Here is a 21821-nt window from a genome sequence, read left to right as displayed (position 1 = left end):
AGGGGGGCCATACAGGCACAGTGTGCCGGCTATTAAGGAAAATGAATAGTCACTGCTGCCCATGCCCAAATTTTGGAGGAAAAAAGTGCGTCTTATAGTCCGAAAAATACGGTAATATTTGGTTGCGCCCTTTGGAATAAATAACTGCAATCAGTCGCTTCCTATAACCATCAGCTTCTTCCTCCTCATCTGGGATCTTGGACTCTTCTTACAAACGGCTCCAGGTCTCTCATATGTGAAGACGTCTTCTCCCAAGAGCAATTGTAAGATCTCTCCACAGGTGATCAATGGGATTTAGATCCGGACTCATTGCTGCCACTTCAGAACTCTCCAGCGCTTTATTTCCATCCATTTCTGGGGGCTTCTTGAAGTATATTTGGGGTCATTGTCCTGGAAGACCCATGACCGAGGACACAAACCCAGCTGTCTGACAGTGGGCACTACACTGCCACCCAGAATCCTTTGGTAAACTTCAGATTTTATGATGCCTTGTACACAGTCCCCCAGTGCCAGAGGCAGAAACACAGCCCCAAGACATCTGTGACCCTCCACCATATCTGACTGTAGGTGCTGTGTTCTCTTCTTTGTGGACCTCATTCCATTTTTGGTAAACAGTAGAATGATGTGCTTTACCAAGAAGCTCTATCTTGGTCTCATCTATCCAAAATCCAGAAGGATTTTGGGTTATTCATGTACATTTTGGCAAACTGCAGTCTAGCTTTTTTATGTCTCTGTGTCAGTATTGGGGTCCTCCTGGGTCTCCTACCATAGCGTTTAATTTCATTCACATGTGGATGGATAGTTCGCGCTGACACTGATGCACCCTGAGCCTGCAGGACAGCTTTGATTTCTTTGGACCTTGATTGGGGCTTATCCACCATCCGGACTATCCTGCGTTGCAACTTTTCATCAAATTTTCTCTGGTGTCCACGTCCAGGGAGATCAGCTACAATGCCATTGGGTGTAAAATTCTTGATTGTTACGCACCGTGGACAAAGGTACATCAAGATCTCTGGAGATGGACTTGTAGCCTTGAGATTGTTGATATTTTTCACCAATTTTGGTTCTCAAGTCCTCAGACAGTTCTCTTCTCCTCTTTCTGTTCTCCTTACTTAGTGTGGCACACACAATGCAATGATTGAGGCAACGTCTCCCCTATTTATCTGGTTTCAGCTGTGATTTTCCTATTCCCCACACCTGTTTCTTGCCACAGGTGAGTGTGAACGAGCGTCACATGCTTGAAACAAAGTTGTTTACCTATAATTTTTAAAAGGTGCCAACAGTTTTGTGTGAATTTATGCCTAATTTGCCCTTTTTTTCTGTGTTTTTGGTGGTGTTCCAATGCACACAAAGGAAATAAATATGTTTTGTAGTTGTGCTCTGCTGGGGCAGCTTGTTTTTGCACAGGTGGATCAGCGCCTCGAGCTCTGTTCTGGTTCTTTTTATTTTATTTTTTTTGCATTTTCTTTTGAACTTCACTGTAACAAGAGTAAAGGAGCTTCCAGGAAACTTTCCTGAGCCGTGCATCAGCCGCGCATTGTACTTTCCTCTGGTTTACCTTCTCATTGTGAACCTGCCTCTTTCAGCGCGTGGTTTCCCCCTCCACACGTGCTCCTCATTCTTTATTTGACAGTAGTTTATGACCTGCCCGGCTTGTTTTTTCTTCCCCCCCCCCCCCCCCCCATCCTCCATCACAGTGACAGGTGTGACGCATTTCCTAATATCTGCTCCAGCTTTTGAGGTATTACGTCTGCTAATCCGACCACTGAGCCCTCGTCATCTTCCCAGACTTCAGTCCTTTAGATATGTCATTAAAACATTGATCTTGCATAGAAACAATCAGCAAGCCGGCAGGCTCGCTGCTGGACCGGCCAAAAATTTTTAGGGGATTTTTAAACTGGATTTTTTTTGAAGGGTTAAGGTTTGTAAAGTGCTTGGAAAAATGAGCAAAATTCTTCCGGAGAAAATATTAATTTTAATTGTGGCTGGTCTGTTGGCTTTGGCCAGGTAAGGAGCGCAGCGCTTACGAGCTCTGCCGCTGTCTGTGTCCCTCCGATGCTGCGAAGTGAAAGCTGCTTCTGTTTGCGGCATTGGAAACGTACAGTTCAGGCCGGCGCTCCGCCATGCAAAGGAGGCGGTGCGCTCGAGAACACGCGAAGTTGTGAAAAAGCCTGAAAGTTAAGCAGTCAACTGCAGGGAGTGCATGTCCCTGCGCACTGGTAAAACCAACGGTGCTTTCCTCCTACTGAAGTCTGCGCTGCGTTTCCTCCATCGTGTAACATCTCTTATAGTTGTGAGCGATTACATCCTTGCATCTATGGGAGGAGAAGCTTCAAATTTCAAGTTTTTTTTACAGTTTTTAATTAAAAAAAAATATATATATATTACAGTACAGACCAAAAGTTTGGACACACCTTCTCATTTAAAGATTTTTCTGTATTCTCCTGACTATGAAAATTGTACATTCACACTGAAGGCATCAAAACTATGAATTACCACATGTGGAATTATATACTTAACAAAAAAGTGTGAAACAACTGAAAATATGTCTTATATTCTAGGTTCTTCACAGTAGCCACCTTTTGCTTTGATGACTGCTTTGCACACTCTTGGCATTCTCTTGATGCGCTTCAAGAGGTCGTCACCGGAAATGGTCTTCCAACAATCTTGAAGGAGTTCCCAGAGATGCTTAGCACTTGTTGGCCCTTTTGCCTTCACTCTGCGGTCCAGCTCACCCCAAACCATCTCGATTGGGTCCAGGTCTGGTGACTGTGGAGGCCAGGTCATCTGGCGTAGCACCCCATCACTCTCCTTCTTGGTCAAATAGCCCTTACACAGCCTGGAGGTGTTTGGGGTCATTGTCCTGTTGAAAAATAAATGATGGTCCAACTAAACGCAAACCGGATGGAATAGCATGCTGCTGCAAGATGCTGTGGTAGCCATGCTGGTTCAGTATGCCTTCAATTTTGAATAAATCCCCAACAGTGTCACCAGCAAAGCCCCCCCACATCATCACACCTCCTCCTCCATGCTTCACGGTGGGAACCAGGCATGTAGAGTCCATCCGTTCACCTTTTCTGCGTCGCACAAAGACACGGTGGTTGGAACCAAAGATCTCAGATTTGGACTCATCAGACCAAAGCACAGATTTCCACTGGTCTAATGCCCATTCCTTGTGTTCTTTAGCCCAAACAAGTCTCTTCTGCTTGTTGCCTGTCCTTAGCAGTGGTTTCCTAGCAGCTATTTTACCATGAAGCCCTGCTGCACAAAGTCTCCTCTTAACAGTTGTTGTAGAGATGTGTCTGCTGCTAGAACTCTGTGTGGCATTGACCTGGTGTCTAATCTGAGCTGCTGTTAACCTGTGATTTCTGAGGCTGGTGACTCTGATAAACTTATCCTCAGAAGCAGAGGTGACTCATGGTCTTCCTTTCCTGGGGCGGTCCTCATGTGAGCCAGTTTCTTTGTAGCGCTTGATGGTTTTTGCAACTGCACTTGGGGACACTTTCAAAGTTTGCCCAATTTTTCGGACTGACTGACCTTCATTTCTTAAAGTAATGATGGCCACTCGTTTTTCTTTACTTAGCTGCTTTTTTCTTGCCATAATACAAATTCTAACAGTCTATTCAGTAGGACTATCAGCTGTGTATCCACCAGACATCTGCACAACACAACTGATGGCCCCAACCCCATTTATAAGGCAAGAAATCCCACTTATTAAACCTGACAGGGCACACCTGTGAAGTGAAGACCATTTCCGGTGACTACCTCTTGAAGCTCATCAAGAGTGTGCAAAGCAGTCATCAAAGCAAAAGGTGGCTACTGTGAAGACCCTAGAATATAAGACATATTTTCAGTTGTTTCACACTTTTTTGTTAAGTATATAATTCCACATGTGGTAATTCATAGTGTTGATTCCTTCAGTGTGAATGTACAATTCTCATAGTCATGAAAATACAGAAAAATCTTTAAATGAGAAGGTGTGTCCAAACTTTTTTGGTCTGTACTGTATACATACATACATATTTATAAACTACCATGTTTAGAACCATTCATTACACATGTACTTATTGAGTGCACCACTAGTGGACAGCATTGATGGCTAGTCTGTTGATCGTTTGCTCACTTATCGGGTGAGCAATCAATCAATTGCTTGCCTTCAATCGCTGAGTGGTCATTTGCGCGCCTCCTATCGGTTTAGCAATCAGTCGATTGCTTGTCCTGTGCTCGGCCGAGCGGCCCTTTGCTTGTCCTGTGCTCGGCCGAGCGGCCCTTTGCTTGTCCTGTGCTCGGCCGAGCGGCCCTTTGCTTGTCCTGTGCTCGGCCGAGCGGCCCTTTGCTTGTCCTGTGCTCGGCCGAGCGGCCCTTTGCTTGTCCTGTGCTCGGCCGAGCGGCCCTTTGCTTGTCCTGTGCTCGGCCGAGCGGCCCTTTGCTCGCTTGTCTGATAGTTTACTGTGACTGCACATTCTCAGCTGGTTGTCAGTGTCGGCTGCACTTTGCTCCGTACACTTATCATCCTGCTCGCTTCTCCCCGCGTGGCGGCGGCTCCTGCTCGCTCTGCATTCCAGCTCCGCACTTATCGCCTCTGCTATGTTCAGCCGTGCGGCTATTAATAGATGGAGCTAAATATAGGCCAGGAAGCGTCTGAGCGCAGGCGTGGCCGTGTGCCGTGGATCATTGTTCTCGGTGTCACTCGTGGAACGTACTGCTGGGTGGTAAAGGGAATCTGTCGCCAGTTTTTGCCACCTAATCTAAGAGCAGCTGCACAGTGTAGGGGCAGAGACCCTGATTCCAGCGATGTCACTAATTGGGCTGCTTGCTGTACTTTTCATAAAATCAGTTTATCACCTGCAGATTATCCCTAGAGGACTAGTAGCCTGCTGCCAGGTAGTCCTAGCACATGGCGATATGAGCAGCCCTGCATCAGTGCAGGATGTCACCGCTCCTCCAGCTACGCCTGCCCCCGGTACACCCAGCATCAGTGCAGGATGTCACCGCTCCTCCAGCTGCACCTGCCCCCGGTACACCCAGCGTCAGTGCAGGACGTCACCGCTCCTCCAGCTGCACCTGCCCACGGTACAACCAGCATCAGTGCAGGACGTCACCGCTCCTCCAGCTGCACGTGCCCCCGGTACACCCAGCATCAGTGCAGGACGTCACCGCTCCTCCAGCTGCACCTGCCCCCGGCAGACCCAGCATCAGTGCAGGACGTCACCGCTCCTCCAGCTGCACGTGCCCCCGGTACACCCAGCATCAGTGCAGGACGTCACCGCTCCTCCAGCTGCATCTGCCCCCGGTACACCCAGCATCAGTGCAGGACGTCACCGCTCCTCCAGCTGCACGTGCCCCCGGTACACCCAGCATCAGTGCAGGACGTCACCGCTCCTCCAGCTGCACCTGCCCCCGGCAGACCCAGCATCAGTGCAGGACGTCACCGCTCCTCCAGCTGCACGTGCCCCCGGTACACCCAGCATCAGTGCAGGACGTCACCGCTCCTCCAGCTGCACCTGCCCCCGGCAGACCCAGCATCAGTGCAGGACGTCACCGCTCCTCCAGCTGCACCTGCCCCCGGCAGACCCAGCATCAGTGCAGGACGTCACTGATCCGTCCGCTCTCCAGGGTCATTATTGTTACCATTACGGCCCTTTGATTTCTTACCAGTAGGTTTTTAGTTTACTTTGTATTTGTTTTTATTCAGCCCCATGAAAGACTGCAGTGACCAGACTGACCTGGGATTGTTGATGTAGAGATTTATATCTTCTCTCCGCTCGGCCCGGATGTGAGTCATCTCCACACGCCCAAATTGCATAATCAAATAATAGAAAATAACGTTATATTCTGTCATCTTGTTGTCATTGTCAGGCAAAACAGATCAATGATGGAAGGAAGTCGTTACTACTTCTAACAGTCCAGATAAGAAATGCAGATGTAATATCAAAGTATTGTGTCCAGATCATCCCCAGACTTCACTAGGGGAAACCAAACGTTATTAATATCTGCTGTCCGAGGGGGAAAGCTGTACTGATCCTGAGTTACCTCCTGCATTATACTCCAGAGCTGCACTCACTATTCTGCTGGTGCAGTCACTGTGTACATACATTACATTACTGATCCGGAGTTACATCCTGTATTATACTCCAGAGCTGCACTCACTATTCTGCTGGTGCAGTCACTGTGTATATACATTACATTACTGATCCTGAGTTACCTCCTGTATTATACTCCAGAGCTGCACTCACTATTCTGCTGGTGCAGTCACAATACATTACATTACTGATCCTGAGTTACATCCTGTATTATACTCCAGAGCTGCACTCACTATTCTGCTGGTGCAGTCACTGTGTACATACATTACATTACTGATCCTGAGTTACATCCTGTATTATACTCCAGAGCTGCACTCACTATTCTGCTGGTGCAGTCACTGTGTACATACATTACATTACTGATCCTGAGTTACCTCCTGTATTATACATGTCACATCACCAGCAGAATAGTGAGTGCAGCTCTGGGGTATAATAATAATGTAATATATTTGCGGGGTGGCCGTCCTGTATAGGGATGGCTAGTAGGGGTTGTCTGGTTGCTCCTCTGGTCGTGGCTGCCGGTTGTGGAGACGGGCAGAGGTCTGTGCGGTTTTTTGCTGCTGACACCGCTTGACCTGTTGCCCCGGAGCAGCGGGCACAGTCTGGCATCAGGGCGTGTGCCACATAATTACCCTGCAGCCTGTCCACGGTTGACCAATCTGGGATTTCACCGTCTTGTTGTGCGGAGGACGTATGGTCCTCTGATGTCGGGACGCGGGGCCGTTCCTCTGGTGGCGGGACGCGGGGCCGCTCCTCTGGTGGCGGGACGCGGGGCCGCTCCTCTGGTGGCGGGACGCGGGGCCGCTCCTCTGGTGGCGGGACGCGGGGCCGCTCCTCTGTCAGGACAGGAGTCAGATCCTGATCGTTTCGCTTCCTGTTTTTCTCTATGAAATAATTGTTTGCGGAGTTTATTACACGACTTGTTTCCTCCTGTGTAAAATGTGCACTGGACGTTCCAGTACACGGCGGCACCTCGGGCACGGAGCCATGAATGCCAGAGGGCACCACATCCTTCACCCCGATATTAGTCTGTAAGGAATTAGCAGTCGCTTATATCCATTAACTGTGCAGATGAAGTAACTACTGCTTCCTGTTATCAACCATGTCCCTGGTCTTTCTCCAGCCGTGCCCCTTCCTCGTGGTCATTGGGACCCCATAGACACCTGCTGTGCATTATATCAGACCTGTATGAACAGAGTCCTAACTCCTCTGACCTTCTTGTCTCCTGTGAGATGAGCGGTGCCGTATAGCTGCTCATCTCCTTCACTGTGTTCCCCTTTAATCCATCACTTTATTTAGACAATGACTGGAATGGATGAGTGCGCTTATTGTATCCGTCCTCGCGTCTCCGCACCCATCACTAATACATTTGTATACGTTCTTATAGACGTCCGATAATCCAGAATACGCCGGGCTCATTCATTCTGGATTAGAGGACGTCTGCTGTAACACAGGCGCGGTGGGTTATTATCGGGGGTGGGTTATTATCGGGGGGTGGGTTATTATCGGGGGGTGGGTTATTATCGGGGGGTGGGTTATTATCGGGGGGTGGGTTATTATCGGGGGGTGGGTTATTATCGGGGGTGGGTTATTATCGGGGGGTGGGTTATTATCGGGGGGTGGGTTATTATCGGGGGGTGGGTTATTATCGGGGGGTGGGTTATTATCGGGGGTGGGTTATTATCGGGGGTGGGTTATTATCGGGGGGTGGGTTATTATCGGGGGGTGGGTTATTATCGGGGGTGGGTTATTATCGGGGGTGGGTTATTATCCGGTCTGGATATCTTCCAGGATGCGGATGGTTCCAGCGTGAGATCACTGGGCAGATATAGACGGGTATAAATAGCAGCAGGGCATGGAGTAATATTTAACGGTGACGTCAGGCAGGTGTGAACGGGACACTCTGGAACACTGCGACCTTTGTGCCCCTCGGCTTTGTTTACTTAAAGGGACAGTACGCTCATTGCTGCGCGCTCATCGGAAGGTCCAGCATTTTGGATCGACTTGTAAACACAGGAAATTATTCCTCCAGCAACAAGCACTGAACAAATCTTATCTACGAACACGAAGCGTGACGTCATCGGGGAGAGATATCGTCCGGCAGAACAATGCTCGGCCTGTGGCCTCTGCTGCTTTCCATTGATGCGCTGCTTCCTCCTCTTACACGCGCAGTTCCGGAGTACAGGCTGTCTGATTGCAGGTTACATGCCGATTCCGGCTGATGCTCCCGTGTTTTATAGAGTTTTTCCCGTCATTTTATTTATTTAATTTCCAAACGCAGCGTGATTTGGCTCCGGCGATCTTTTTCCTGTTGATGTCTGTGTAGATGATCTGCAACAAATTTGCCCCTTTAAGCATTGACTTCCCGGTATACCTAATGGTGACGAGGGTTCATGTTGTTCCTCATAATCCCACAGCGTCAGAATTCTCCTGTCTCCATTGTGGTCACAGAAACTGACCATGTATTATTGAGCCTGGTCATTATGGAGAACCTTCTGTAGTGGGGTGTGTAAAGCCTCTGATCCCATCATATAGCTGTGCCCCCGCAGTGATCACCGTTGATCCCATCACATATCTGACCGCCCGTCACCTCCGTCGCCAGTGTCTGGTGACCGCCCGTCGCCTCCGTCGCCAGTGTCTGGTGACCGCCCGTCGCCTCCGTCTGGTGACCGCCCGTCGCCTCCGTCTGGTGACCGCCCGTCGCCTCCGTCTGGTGGCCGCCCGTCGCCTCCGTCTGGTGGCCGCCCGTCGCCTCCGTCTGGTGGCCGCCCGTCGCCTCCGTCTGGTGGCCGCCCGTCGCCTCCGTCTGGTGGCCGCCCGTCGCCTCCGTCTGGTGGCCGCCCGTCGCCTCCGTTGTCAGTGTCTGGTGACCGCTCTTTCTGATGATCATATTATTAATTTTCCTCATTCTCCGGCTGGAAAGGACGGGAGGATAGAGAGTGTGCAGATGAGCGGTGCCAGAGATGGCCGACAGCTGCTTATCTCCCTCTATAGATCATGCCTGTGCGTGGCCACGTCTGGGACGTTTCGTGGCCGTGTGTGGCCGGCTCACTGCATTCATCTCACTCAGTGAATGTCTGATTATCCTGAGTCGCATTACAAGGCTCGTTATAGGGTCGATTCGTAGGATCGCTGCTTCCAGCGGGTGGCGCTATAGAGTTCTGGTCATCTTCCTTTCTGAACAGGTAATTTACGTGTCTACGTGATAAAATGTTGTCTCCGAGCAGGGCAGGAATGCAGCCGCCGTCAAGAGTGGAAATTCTCACTCCACAGCGCCTGTGTGATGTCACCGCCATGCTCCGGCTGACCACTGGGGAGCGCTGTGTGCAGCTCGCTGCGGGCTGACATCACACGCCTTGTGACGTGAACCCTGTGCAGACAGCCGGCTCCGAGCGTTGCATCTGTAATCGTGTCCTGCCATTCAGCCCACGGTTCTAGCAATTAGTGTGATGGGAGAAGAGGCCGCTTTACAGAGCGTGATTTAATATCCTGTGTCTGTTACTTCATATGTGCGAAGCCTGACAGGTCAGATAGCCCTCGTGAAAACAAGCACTTTTGCAATTTACTGCTTTTCAAAAAACTTGCGGCCATTCATGAGATATGAACATTTTTTGTTCTCGTTGCCTAGGAGACCGACCACCGCTGCTGTCTAATTTGTAAGCACTACGACGAAGCTGGACAGGATTAGTGCTCCAGTGGATGGCAAAGCGCTGCTTCAAATGGCCTCTCCTCCTCCTCTTCCTCCATCTCAACATCACACACAGTACAGTCCACAGAGGTGGCCCCCCAATTACCCTTGCTTCCCCCCACGTCACAACTGTCCAAGTGCCCAACTGACTATAGGGAACCAGAGATGGGCGAATCTGCAGAGCTGTTCACCCATTCTACACCATGGGCATCAGAGGTGTACTCCAAACAGTCACAGAATCAAGAAGAGGAGGAGGAAAGCTTCTGCACCGATGGCCAAGGGCCGGACGAAGTAGGGTCTCCCTCGTCACCAGACGTTAACCCCCCCGGGGGGGGGGGCGATCCTGATGAGACTCGGGTACCTGAGGCCCACGTGGACTGTACTGTGCTGTCAGCAAGAAGAGGAGGAGGGTGACTCTCAGGGCGAGGAGTGGTAGAACAGAGAGGATGACGATGAGGTTGTAGATCCCACTTGGTGTGAACCCCAAGGCTGAGTAGGTCATCTGAGGAGGTGGAGGAGGAAGACGAGGAGGTTACATTGCGTCCTACGGCGCAGACATGGAGTGATGCAACCACGACAAGCACTGCATCCTCAGCCACAAGGGTTGCCTTTCTTGGGCCATTTTTGAGACCACCAAAGGATGACCCAACTCATGTTATCTGCCAACTTTGTATAAAAAAAAAAACAAACTCCGTAGAGGCAAAAATTCCAATAATTTGACTACTACATGCATGAACCGGCACATGCGTGTTCAACATGTGTTAGTCTCACTGCTGACTAGCGGGCCTCACCAACCACCGGCCACCCCATCAACCTGCAACTGCTGCTTCTTCACCATGGCAAGTGTTCTCACGCAGGTCTCCAGCCGCAGAACCTCCACTTGTTTACCCGCTCCAGTCGGGGTGAGAGCCGTCATCTGTAACGGAAGAGCACACCACATCTTTCTCACTCCACCGTAACATCTGCACCTCGCTCACGGTCCAGCAGTTTGTCCGGTTCACCGTACTCCGCTCTCTCAGCATCGCAGCCAGCCCTCAATCCCGCTGTTGTGGTCACGTAAAAGATTGTTTCATCCATGCCAAACATGACAAAGCTAAGAGGTTGAACTCCACCATCTCCAATCTGTTGGCCACGGAAATGTGGCCTTTCCGCCTGGTAGTTAGACTGTTTTGGAAAACTGATGGCCGTCGCAGTCCCCCAGTACCAGTTGCCCAGTCGCCATTAATTCTCTAAGAAAGCTGTGCATGTCGCAGAAAACATCACCCGCTCCTTGACTAAATCTATATCTGCCAGGGTGCGTTTCACCACAGACACATGGACGACTAAGCGTGGCCATGGGCGTTACATCTCGCTGACTGGGCACTGGGTGACTCTGGTGGCTGTCGGGGCCGGCGGGAACGGGGCTGCTCCACAACTCTTGCAATCCCCAAGGCTTGCGAGACAAACCTCTGTATTGAACGCTTCCTTCACTGCTTCTGCATCCTCCACCTCCTCTAGGACCTCCACCTGCTCAATCAAGCTCTGCCTTAATGAGACAGTGCAGAGCGAATCCCCACCACCTCCGTTCTGCGCAGCCAGGGCTCACCGCATTCAGGCAGTGCTTAAATTAATTTGCCTCTTAGATCGCAGTCACACAGCTCAAGAGTTGTGGACAGCTCTCCAGGCTGAGTTGGAGCAATGGTTGTCTCCACTGAACCTGGAGCCGGAGGCAACCTCACACATGTGCCTTGCATGGCTCACATCCTCAACCTGGTGGTACAGCAATTTCTCCACCACTATCCCGGCCTGGATGCGCTGCTGCAGAAAGCATGGTCGCTGTGTGCTCACTTCCACTGTTCGCACCCTGCGGGTCATCGAATTGCATCGCAACAGAGGTCTTTCGGCCTACCGGTTGATATGCGATGTGCTGACACTGTGGAATACCACTCTGCACATGTTGCAGCGACTGTGGCAGCAGCGACGAGCCCTGGTGCAGTATCTCATTTTGCACAGCCTGGGCCAACGCAGTATGGACGTAGTGCAAATCACGCTTGTGGAGTGGGCACAGATGAAGACCTCTGCACACTTCTGCACAGTTTCGAAATGGCTGCTAAGATGGTTAGCGCTGGCTATGCCATCATCAGCGTCACTATTCCGGTCATCTACATGCTGGAGCACACTTTGATTAGTCTGTGGGAGGAGGTGGTAATCCCAGAGGAAGAGGAGGATGCGGAAGGGATAACAATATCTCTTAAGTTCCAGACTGTTGTCACAAAGACGGAAGCCAAGGGAGGGTGGATTACAGCGATCGAGGGGGGGCTCATGGTGCCAGACAAACTGTTAGTGAAGATGTAGGAGCCAAAGAGCAAATGGAGGAGGAAGAGGTGATGGGCGCTCAACAGTTAGGAGATGAAGAGGATAATCATCCCCTGTCTATTGTCTGTGGTTGTTGGGAGTGGACGGAGGAAGCAAGCTTGAGTGTTACCCAGCTACCAACACAAGATGGGCTTGGACCACCTGGAAGAGCCCCACGTATGAGTGCCTTCTTGCTTCACTATCTACAACCTGATGGCCGTATTGTTACGATTAGCAATAATGCTGACTACTGGGTTGCCAATTGTTAGATCCACGGTACAAGAGTAAATTTTGCAAGATGCTTCCCGCCCTGGAAAGGGATACGCGCATGCTGGAGTATCGAAACACGCTTGTGGACAATCTTAAGAGTGGTTTTCCCCGAGGCTACAGTGAAGCACACTGTGTGCATCGCAGCTCTACATTTCGAACCTCAGGAACATCAGTTCGTAAAAACATTACCAGCAGCAGTGTAAGTAGCAGAAGCAATTTCTGTGAATCCTTTCACACATTTTTTTAGACCAGCTCGTGCACCAGCACGACAGAGTACAAGTCTGACATGTAGTGAACGACTGGAGAGGATGGTGCAGGAGTATCTCGAGGTCAATATAAATGCCATCAGGGAGGGTTTGAATCCTTTTGCATTTGGGTCTTTAACCCCTTTAGAGCCCATGCCGTATTAGTACGCACATTTGCATACCCCCCGTTCAGTGAGGGCTGCTGCGCTGAGCCCTCACTGAACGGAGCACATGTCAGCTGATTCTTACAGCTGACATGTGCCCGCAACAGCCGCGGGTGGAATCGCGATCCACCCGCGGCTGTTAACCTGTTAAATGCCGCTTTGAATCTCCGACAGCGGCATTTAATGCGCGCTTCCTGGAAGCGCGTCCTAAGCCCCGCCCACCGGCGACCCCGTCACGTGATTGCGGGTCGCCGATGGGTGGGCATGACAACCCAGGGTCTGCAGCAGACGCCTGTGGTTGTCATGATCTGGTCGCTATGAGCGCCACCTAGTGGTCGGCGCTCATAGCACAGGACCAATTCTGCTATATGCAGGGGATCTGCTGGTCCCCTGTATGTAGCAGAGCTGATCAGACAACTGCTGCTTCTAGTCTCCTATGGACACTATTGAAGCATGCAGTAAGTGAAAAAAAAAAGTTTTTAAAAAAATATAAAAGTTTAAATCACCCGCCTTTTGACCCATTCAAAATAAAATAATAAAAAATAAACTCCACATACACATATTTGGTATCGCCGAGTTCAGAATCACCCGATCTATCAATATAAAAAAAGAATTAATCTGATTGGTAAACGGCGTAACGAGAAAAAAATTCTAAACGCCAGAATTAGGTTTTTTGGTCGCCGCAAAATTGCAATAAAATGCAATAACGGGCGATCAAAACATCGGATCTACACCAAAATGTTATCAATAAAAACGTCAGCCCGGCACGCAAAAAATAAGCCCTCACCCAGCCCCAGATCACGAAAAATGGAGACGCTACAGGTCTCGGAAAATGGCACTATTTTTATTTTTTTTTTTACCAAATTTTTGGAATTCTTTTTCACCACTTAAATATAAAAGAACCTATACATGTTTGGTGTCTATGAACTCGTAATGACCTGTAGAATAAGAATGGAAGGTCAGTTTTAGCATTCAATGAACGTGGTAAAAAAAATAAATAAAAAACCACTGTGGTATTGCCCTTTTTTTGCAATTTTACCGCACTTGGAATTTTTTTCCCGTTTTCCCGTACATGATATGGTAAAACTAGTAATGGCGTTGAAAAGTACAACTCGTCCCGCAAAAAATAAGCCCTCACATGGCCATATTGACCAAACAATAAAAACGCTATGGCTCTGGGAAGAAGGGAAGCAAAAAAACGAAAAAGCAAAAACGAAAAAACCCAAGGTTGCAAAAGGGTTAAAACTGGATGAGTGGCCTGAGCCTTGGAGGTTTTATCATGCCCGGCAGCCAGCCTTCTGGTGTCCTGATGGATAAGCGCAGCCGGCTGTCCCCTGAAAGTGTAGACCGCCTAATTTTCATCAAGATGAACAAGTCATGGACTTTGCTCCCCAATCGCAGACTGTACAGACTAGACGACGGTGTCGTTTTTAGTGTGCTCCATTGATCTTGCGTACTTGCAGTCTGTGATACCTTTGTCGTGGCTTCTTTCCCTGCTGCTGGGTCTCCATCAGGTGGGTTACCTATAGTGTAAGGGGGGTGTCAGTGCCTCATAATAGTTATACTCTGGGGAAATTGATGCTACTTTAGTGGTGTCTACCCTTAATTTGAGCTGTTTTGGCAGCTTTTCGGCCCCCTGAAGGTGTTGCCTATGCTTTTTGGTTTTGCCTTCCATTGAATTCAACGGAGTTCGGATATGTTCGGCGAACGTTAGGTAGTTCGTGATCGAATCGAACCTTGAAAGGTCTCTACTTACAAGATCTTTAAAAAAAAAAAAAGCTTGTAAGCACTACACGTGTTTTCCAGCGGTGGTCGGTTTCCAAGGCAATGAACTGTAAACAAAACAAAAAAAAAAAAACCATGAAGATTCCTATTAACGGACAGCAAGCAGAGGTCTAAGAGCCATGTATTAGAAATTTGGAGAATTTATTATAACCTCTCCGTCCGCTCCAGCTCGTGTTCACAACAGTTCTTCATTTTGGCACTGTTGTGCTGGAGAGGGGACTCTGTTCTGGGGTAAGTATGGCCGGATTGTGCCAGGCACCCCCTTCCGAAATCTGTGCCAGCGGCAATGGAGTCTGTATATTAGTGTGTGTATGTGTGGGTGGAGTCCTGCAATTCTGTGGTTTTCCTGGAGAGTGGGAGGCCATCTCCGGGAGGGTTGCTGGGCTGGCGGGTCGTCCCCCGGAGGGTTGCTGGGCTGGCGGGTCGTCCCCCGGAGGGTTGCTGGGCTGGCGGGTCGTCCCCCGGAGGGTTGCTGGGCTGGCGGGTCGTCCCCCGGAGGGTTGCTGGGCTGGCGGGTCGTCCCCCGGAGGGTTGCTGGGCTGGCGGGTCGTCCCCCGGAGGGTTGCTGGGCTGGCGGGTCGTCCCCCGGAGGGTTGCTGGGCTGGCGGGTCGTCCCCCGGAGGGTTGCTGGGCTGGCGGGTCGTCCCCCGGAGGGTTGCTGGGCTGGCGGGTCGTCCCCCGGAGGGTTGCTGGGCTGGCGGGTCGTCCCCCGGAGGGTTGCTGGGCTGGCGGGTCGTCCCCCGGAGGGTTGCTGGGCGTGGCGGGTCGTCCCCCGGAGGGTTGCTGGGCTGGCGGGTCGTCCCCCGGAGGGTTGCTGGGCCGGCGGGTCGTCCCCCGGAGGGTTGCTGGGCCGGCGGGTCGTCCCCCGGAGGGTTGCTGGGCCGGCGGGTCGTCCCCCGGAGGGTTGCTGGGCTGGCGGGTCGTCCCCCGGAGGGTTGCTGGGCTGGCGGGTCGTCCCCCGGAGGGTTGCTGGGCTGGCGGGTCGTCCCCCGGAGGGTTGCTGGGCTGGCGGGTCGTCCCCCGGAGGGTTGCTGGGCTGGCGGGTCGTCCCCCGGAGGGTTGCTGGGCTGGCGGGTCGTCCCCCGGAGGGTTGCTGGGCTGGCGGGTCGTCCCCCGGAGGGTTGCTGGGCTGGCGGGTCGTCCCCCGGAGGGTTGCTGGGCTGGCGGGTCGTCCCCCGGAGGGTTGCTGGGGCAGCAGGCTAATCCCGGGGTGGTTTCAGGAGGCCGTCCCCGGTGAGGTTGTTGGGGGGGCGAGCTGTCCCCGGGGGAGTTTCAGGAGGCTGTCCCCGGTGAGGTTGTTGGGGGGGCGAGCTGTCCCCGGGGGAGTTTCAGGAGGCTGTCCCCAGGGAGGTTGCTGGGGGGGTGGGCTGTCCCCGGGGGAGTTTCAGGAGGCAGTCTACAGGGAGGTTGCTGGGGGGTGGGCTGTCCCCGGGGGAGTTTCAGGAGGCTGTCCCCAGGGAGGTTCCTGGGGGGGGGGGTGGGCTGTCCCCGGGGGAGTTTCAGGAGGCTGTCCCCAGGGAATCACTTGGAATAAGGAGCAAGGAAAAAGAGAGCACCCGGTATCCAGCGGATCTTCATTAAAATATAGCTGTTATTGGGAACATATAAAAGCAGCCATGTCACAAGGACAACACACGGAGTACTAATCCACAGAGCATGGTGGTCCCAACGCGTTTCAGCTAGGTGTTAGCCTTAATCATGGGATAAATTCCCTGTGAAGCATAGTAGTATATATAGCTGAACATACAGAGGTAGCTCCACCTAGGCACAGGTGCTAAATAACTAATTAGTGAATAGGAGTAAATTTAAAAGTGACTTAAAAGTAATGATATTATACCATCACAGCAAAACAAATCTAAGAAAAGTGTATATATAAATCATGAAACAAACAAATAAAAAGAGAGAAAATATAAGGCAAAAAAAAAAAAAAAAAATTAACCTCCTTTTCTTTTTTCTCTTTATTGGGAAATCAATTGTTTAGTTTCTACTAAATTATTGTTTATACCAGATAGGGATTAGTTTAAATAACTTTTTTTTTTTTTTATGGGAGACAATTGTTTATATTCTGTAAATTTGATGAATTAACCTACAAATATATATAGGAATTTATTTGGTTGGAAGAATGTCTTTCCATCTTGATGAGTTTTTATTCGATATTCTTAGTCATTATAAATATAAAGAGACTCAAAAGATAGATTTCCAACCGATTAATTATGTGTATTATAGTATTAAATCTTATCCGATGTTCAGACCTTACAATATTTCTGGTAACTGATCTAAAAATCCAAAAAGGATTCTCTATTGAGAATTTTCCCTTTTATGTTCCCCTCCCCTAAATGGTTAGTATATTATCTTTATGTAAAATAAGACTGAAATATTGTGCTTTTCTGGACGTAGACGCATGAAATGCAGCGTGTGTGAACACAGCCATAGGATCCTCTTAATGTTGGCCCGGTATCTGAGATATAATTATTTTCTGACTGGGAGAGTAAATTGTTCCAAGGGTGGCTGCTTTGCGGGCTACAAATGACAGGAAGAAGCTTGTACGATAGTATTCCCTGCTGCGGGCTTTCTAAAGGGAAGAATTGTGATTTTTTTTTTCTCCGTATATTCATCACCAGTTAAAGTAATATCTAAAAAATTAATAGTGTGTTTTTGTTTTTATAGTCATTATTATTTAGATAATCCACAAATGTTGAAACTTTCGAAACAGGACCCTTCCAAATAAAAAGTAGGTCATCTATATATCTAGCATAGAAGGTCATCTATATATCTAGCATAGAAGGTCATCTATATATCTAGCATAGAAGGTCATCTATATATCTAGCATAGAAGGTCATCTATATATCTAGCATACCATTCTATATCCTTTTAAGAAAGGATTATTGTCTGAAAAAAATCTATATTTTTCTTCCCACACTGACATAACAATGTTTGCCAGAGAGGGGGGAACATTTGCCCCCCATACTGACTCCCTGTTTTTGGAAATAAAAATCTCTTGTCAAATGAAAAAAAAAATTTGTTTTTTTTAATAAAAATTCAGTAGAAAGTAATAAAAAATCTTGGATGCATGTAGTATATATGCTATACTTGTGCAGGAAGAATTTGAGACAGCGTAACGCTGTGCTATGTGGTATATACAAGCCCACAACATCACAGGATAACCAATTAAATGGTGGAAGCCAGGTGTACCTATCAAACGTATATCTTTTATATAGCCGGGAATGCTGGGGATAAGTGGTCTACCCATGCTCTCAAGTTTTTCGCTCAGAGACCCTATCCCGGCAATAATCGGACGAAGAGGAGGTGGAAAAATATTTTTATGCACTTTCGGTAATGAATGAAAAATGGGTCCTACCGGATGATCTATGTATAAATATTCAAATATTTTTTTTAGTAATGGCACCCATATGTAAACCTTCATTCAGAAGAGACAACAGCTCCCTTTGTACCGGAGATGTAGGATTGTTTGTTACTTTTGTATAAATGTCATGATTGTTCAACATCTCAATATTAACTTTTTTTTTTATAAAGACCAGCATTCATGATAACTATGTTGCCGCCTTTGTCTGCTTGGGGTTCTAAAAGGTCATTGTTCCCTTCCAGTTCTTGGAAAGCCACACGTTCCTCAAATGTTATATTCAATTTATGTATATTAGGTGTTAGGTCCTGTTTAGCCAGATCTCTTTCAATTAAGTCTTGAAATAAATCTTAACACCTGGGGTCTCGATTGAACAGGATAAAAGAAAGGTGGAATTCAAAGACATGTCAGGAAGAATAGACTCACTCTCCAAATCTCTAAAATGTTGTAAATCTTTGAAAGGTAGAACATTATTACACTCATTAAGAGAATCACAATCGATATTAGGACCACAATAGTTAGGTAGAAATGAAGATGAATCCTGACAAACTCCAGTCCCCTGGGAACCTGCTGGTAGGGCGGGCTGTCTGCGAGGGGTTGCTGGTGGGCCAATCCTAGAGGGGTTGCAGAGGGTTGTTGGAGCGGTGGGCCAATCTGGGGGGGGGACAGTTAAGGAGACTGTCCCTGAGGAGGTTGTTGGGTGGTCGGGCCAATCCCGGGGGTGTTTCAGAAGGCCATCCCCGTGGAGCTTGCTGGGGGAGGGCCATCCCCAGGGGAGTTGCTGGGGGTGGGCTGTCCCCAGAGAGGGGGAGTTTCAGGAGGCCATCCATGGGGGGATCGTTGGGGTTTCAGGAGGCCATCCCTGGGGGGGATTGTTGGGAGGGTGGGGGTTTCAGAAGGTTGTCCCCGAGGAAGTTGCTGGGGGGGGGGCCGTCCCCGGGGGGTTTGCTGAAGGGAAGTGCCGTCCCCAGGAGGTTGAAGGGGGGAGGCTGTCCCCGGGGAAGGGGGGTTGCAGGAGGCCGTCCCCGGGGGGGTTGCGGCTGCAGAGGGCCGGCAGTCAGTGGCTCCTTTCCTCATGTTAGTTGTGTAGACCCCAGGAGCAGCTTTGGACCCTCGGCAATGATCCAGTGTCGAGCTGCCGGCCACTTCCCACCAGCACAGTGTGGCGGTAGTCGTATAGTGAGATGATGAAGTGTCCGTGTCCCAGGATGCAGCAATAAACACGGCTCCATATGATCGACAGTAAAGACATAAATATGGAAGTGAGTGAGAGCAATAACTCAGGTAATGTGTAAACTTCACAAGGCAATAATCTGTCATTGGCGGAAACCCCCCCCTGAGTCTGAGCGGATGGACACGCAGGGACAAGGTGCACGCGAGGGTCGGCCGCCGGCGTGGACAGGACGTAGCAGGGGAGGCGAGTTACTAGTGTCGGGGCGCGGTGTCTGCACCTACGTTCATCTCCGATCATCCTGTTGATCGGAATTTACAGCCATGATGTCAGCGCCGCTCGGGACAGAGCAATAAACACTGCAGGAAACCCGGAGTAGTGCAGGATAACTGCAACATCTTCATCTGGTGCGAGAGTGATCGGGGTCAGCAGATATTCTGGATTATCAGATTTATTTGACAAATGACCCAAAATCGAATGTAACTGCGCGCTCTGCACACGAGTCCACTGGTTAGTTGGTTGCCACTTTTTCCAACTTTTTGCATCTTGTTCTGTGCTAGATTAACAGACATTCTGGATTATTAGATGTGGGATAAAAAAAAAAAATAAGGGATTTTCCTAAATTAGCAATTTCTCTCCAATCTAGAGAATAGGTGGTAACCTGCTGATCACTCGGACCCCCAAAAGCCCCACATTGTGGATAGTTCTGGCACAATCCCAGTCAGATGAGTGGAACTGAGTTTTCAGGGGCAGAAATTTTGTCAGGGTGGGAAATTAAGCCCTAAACCCTCACCGGAGTGGTGTGACGGCAGCACAGCGCTGCGGGGGGCGGCGGGGCACTCCTGTGTTGCGGGGGGCGGCGGGGCACTCCTGTGTTGCGGGGGGCGGCGGTGCACGCCTGTGTTGCGGGGGGCGGCGGGGCACTCCTGTGTTGCGGGGGGCGGCGGTGCACTCCTGTGTTGCGGGGGGCTGCGGGGCACTCCTGTGTTGCGGGGGGCTGCGGGGCACTCCTGTGTTGCGGGGGGCGGCGGTGCACGCCTGTGTTGCGGGGGGCGGCGGTGCACGCCTGTGTTGCGGGGGGCGGCGGGGCACTCCTGTGCTGCGGGGGGCTGCGGGGCACTCCTGTTCAGCCATCGCTCCAAGTGCAGCTTGCAGTAAGTGCTCCGTTCTCGGATTCCCAGCGATCAGCGCGTCGTCGCCTCTTCTCTGCAGCGGGAAATGACCCTATTAAAGTCCAATATTATCGCACAGTTCTGCAATTGTCATTTAAGCCATCAGATTGGGGGATTGCTATTATACCTTTCCTGCCCATGGCATCAAATTAGGGAATTTTCAGCACCTCTACACCTTCGGAGAAATGCAAATCGCTGCTTTGATAGAGCGTTGAAATGCGATTGCCATATTAGCAATTCTAATCGTAGGGAAGCGTTTCGGCTGATTTGAATTGGAGCTGATATAGAGTGAAATTAGGTAGTTACCAATTAAGCCGTTAGGATCTGGTGTAATTAGTTAATTACCACTTTAGTAATTGTTTCATTCGCATTAAGCTTGCAGAATTGTGGTCGAGCCTGAATATATGGAATTACTAGTCAAGCCATTGCTCTGATCCCCCCTGATCTTTAACATGAACTTTGCACATTGCCAGGTTAGTAATGTAGATTGGTGAAATGTGCCGATTCGGGATTGTTATTTAAGCGCTCGCTCCGCCATGTTTTTTCAGCTGGACGCGGTGATTATTGGTATTTTGCCGCCTTGCACACTCGGGATGTGATGAAGGATTTGCCGGCGCCCTGGGGCCATAAACCGAGATATTTGGTGTAATCTTCTCCCGCGCGCTGATTACCGTCCATGAATTGCGATTCTTCTGCCTTCATTGACGCGCTTGTCTTATGTAATGCCGGTATTTTGTGTCGTATTCCTGCCCGGCGCCAAATGATGGACGTCAACATCTCTTGTTTATGAAGGAACTTCTTAAGACTCAGCTCGTTTTCTGCGGAGATAATGATCGCGGCCCCAGGTCTGACCGCTCCGGGCTTACGTAGGCAGTGAATGATTGACGGCTGTTTCCTCTGCTAATTGCTCACGTTCACTGTTTTTCTGGTGATCTTTTCTTCCTGGTGGAAGGTGATTGTTTGTGCAGCGCGGCCTCGTCCACGGTCACAGCCGCTCGGTGTGCGCAGCGCGGCATCTTCACAGCAAATCGCTATCAACGGAGCCAGATAACGCTGGCAGACGATCGCACCGCGTGTGCGGCTCCAAAGAGCATCTGAAGCCTGGGAAAGTCCATGAATCCAGGACCTCAGTAGCCCCATAGACAGCAGAGCACAAGGCCTGTACGGCACATATCAGCCCCCCATAGACAGCAGAGCACAAGGCCTGTACGGCACATATCAGCCCCCCATAGACAGCAGAGCACAAGGCCTGTACGGCACATATCAGCCCCCCATAGACAGCAGAGCACAAGGCCTGTACGGCACATATCAGCCCCCCATAGACAGCAGTTCACAAGGCCTGTACGGCACATATCAGCCCCCCATAGATAGCAGAGCACAAGGCCTGTACGGCACATATTTGCCCCCCATAGACGGCAGAGCACAAGGCCTATATGGCACATATCAGCCCCCCATAGACAGCAGTTCACAAGGCCTGTACGGCACATATCAGCCCCCCATAGACAGCAGAGCACAAGGCCTGTACGGCACATATCGGCCCCCCATAGA

At 50.1% G+C, this 21821-nt stretch overlaps 1 protein-coding gene across 1 annotated transcript in view; it reads left to right on the top strand.

Moving 5' to 3' along the window:
- Positions 1-21821, top strand: part of ZC3H18 (zinc finger CCCH-type containing 18) — an 80607-nt gene that overhangs the window by 36290 nt on the left and 22496 nt on the right. The gene's annotated exons all lie outside the window — the stretch shown is intronic.

Source organism: Phyllobates terribilis, unplaced genomic scaffold (assembly GCF_046119375.1).
Source record: "Phyllobates terribilis strain yellow unplaced genomic scaffold, ASM4611937v1 Scaffold_14__1_contigs__length_39327217, whole genome shotgun sequence".
In the NCBI taxonomy this organism is placed as follows: domain Eukaryota; kingdom Metazoa; phylum Chordata; class Amphibia; order Anura; family Dendrobatidae; genus Phyllobates; species Phyllobates terribilis.
This window is presented reverse-complemented; position numbering and strand designations above follow the sequence as displayed.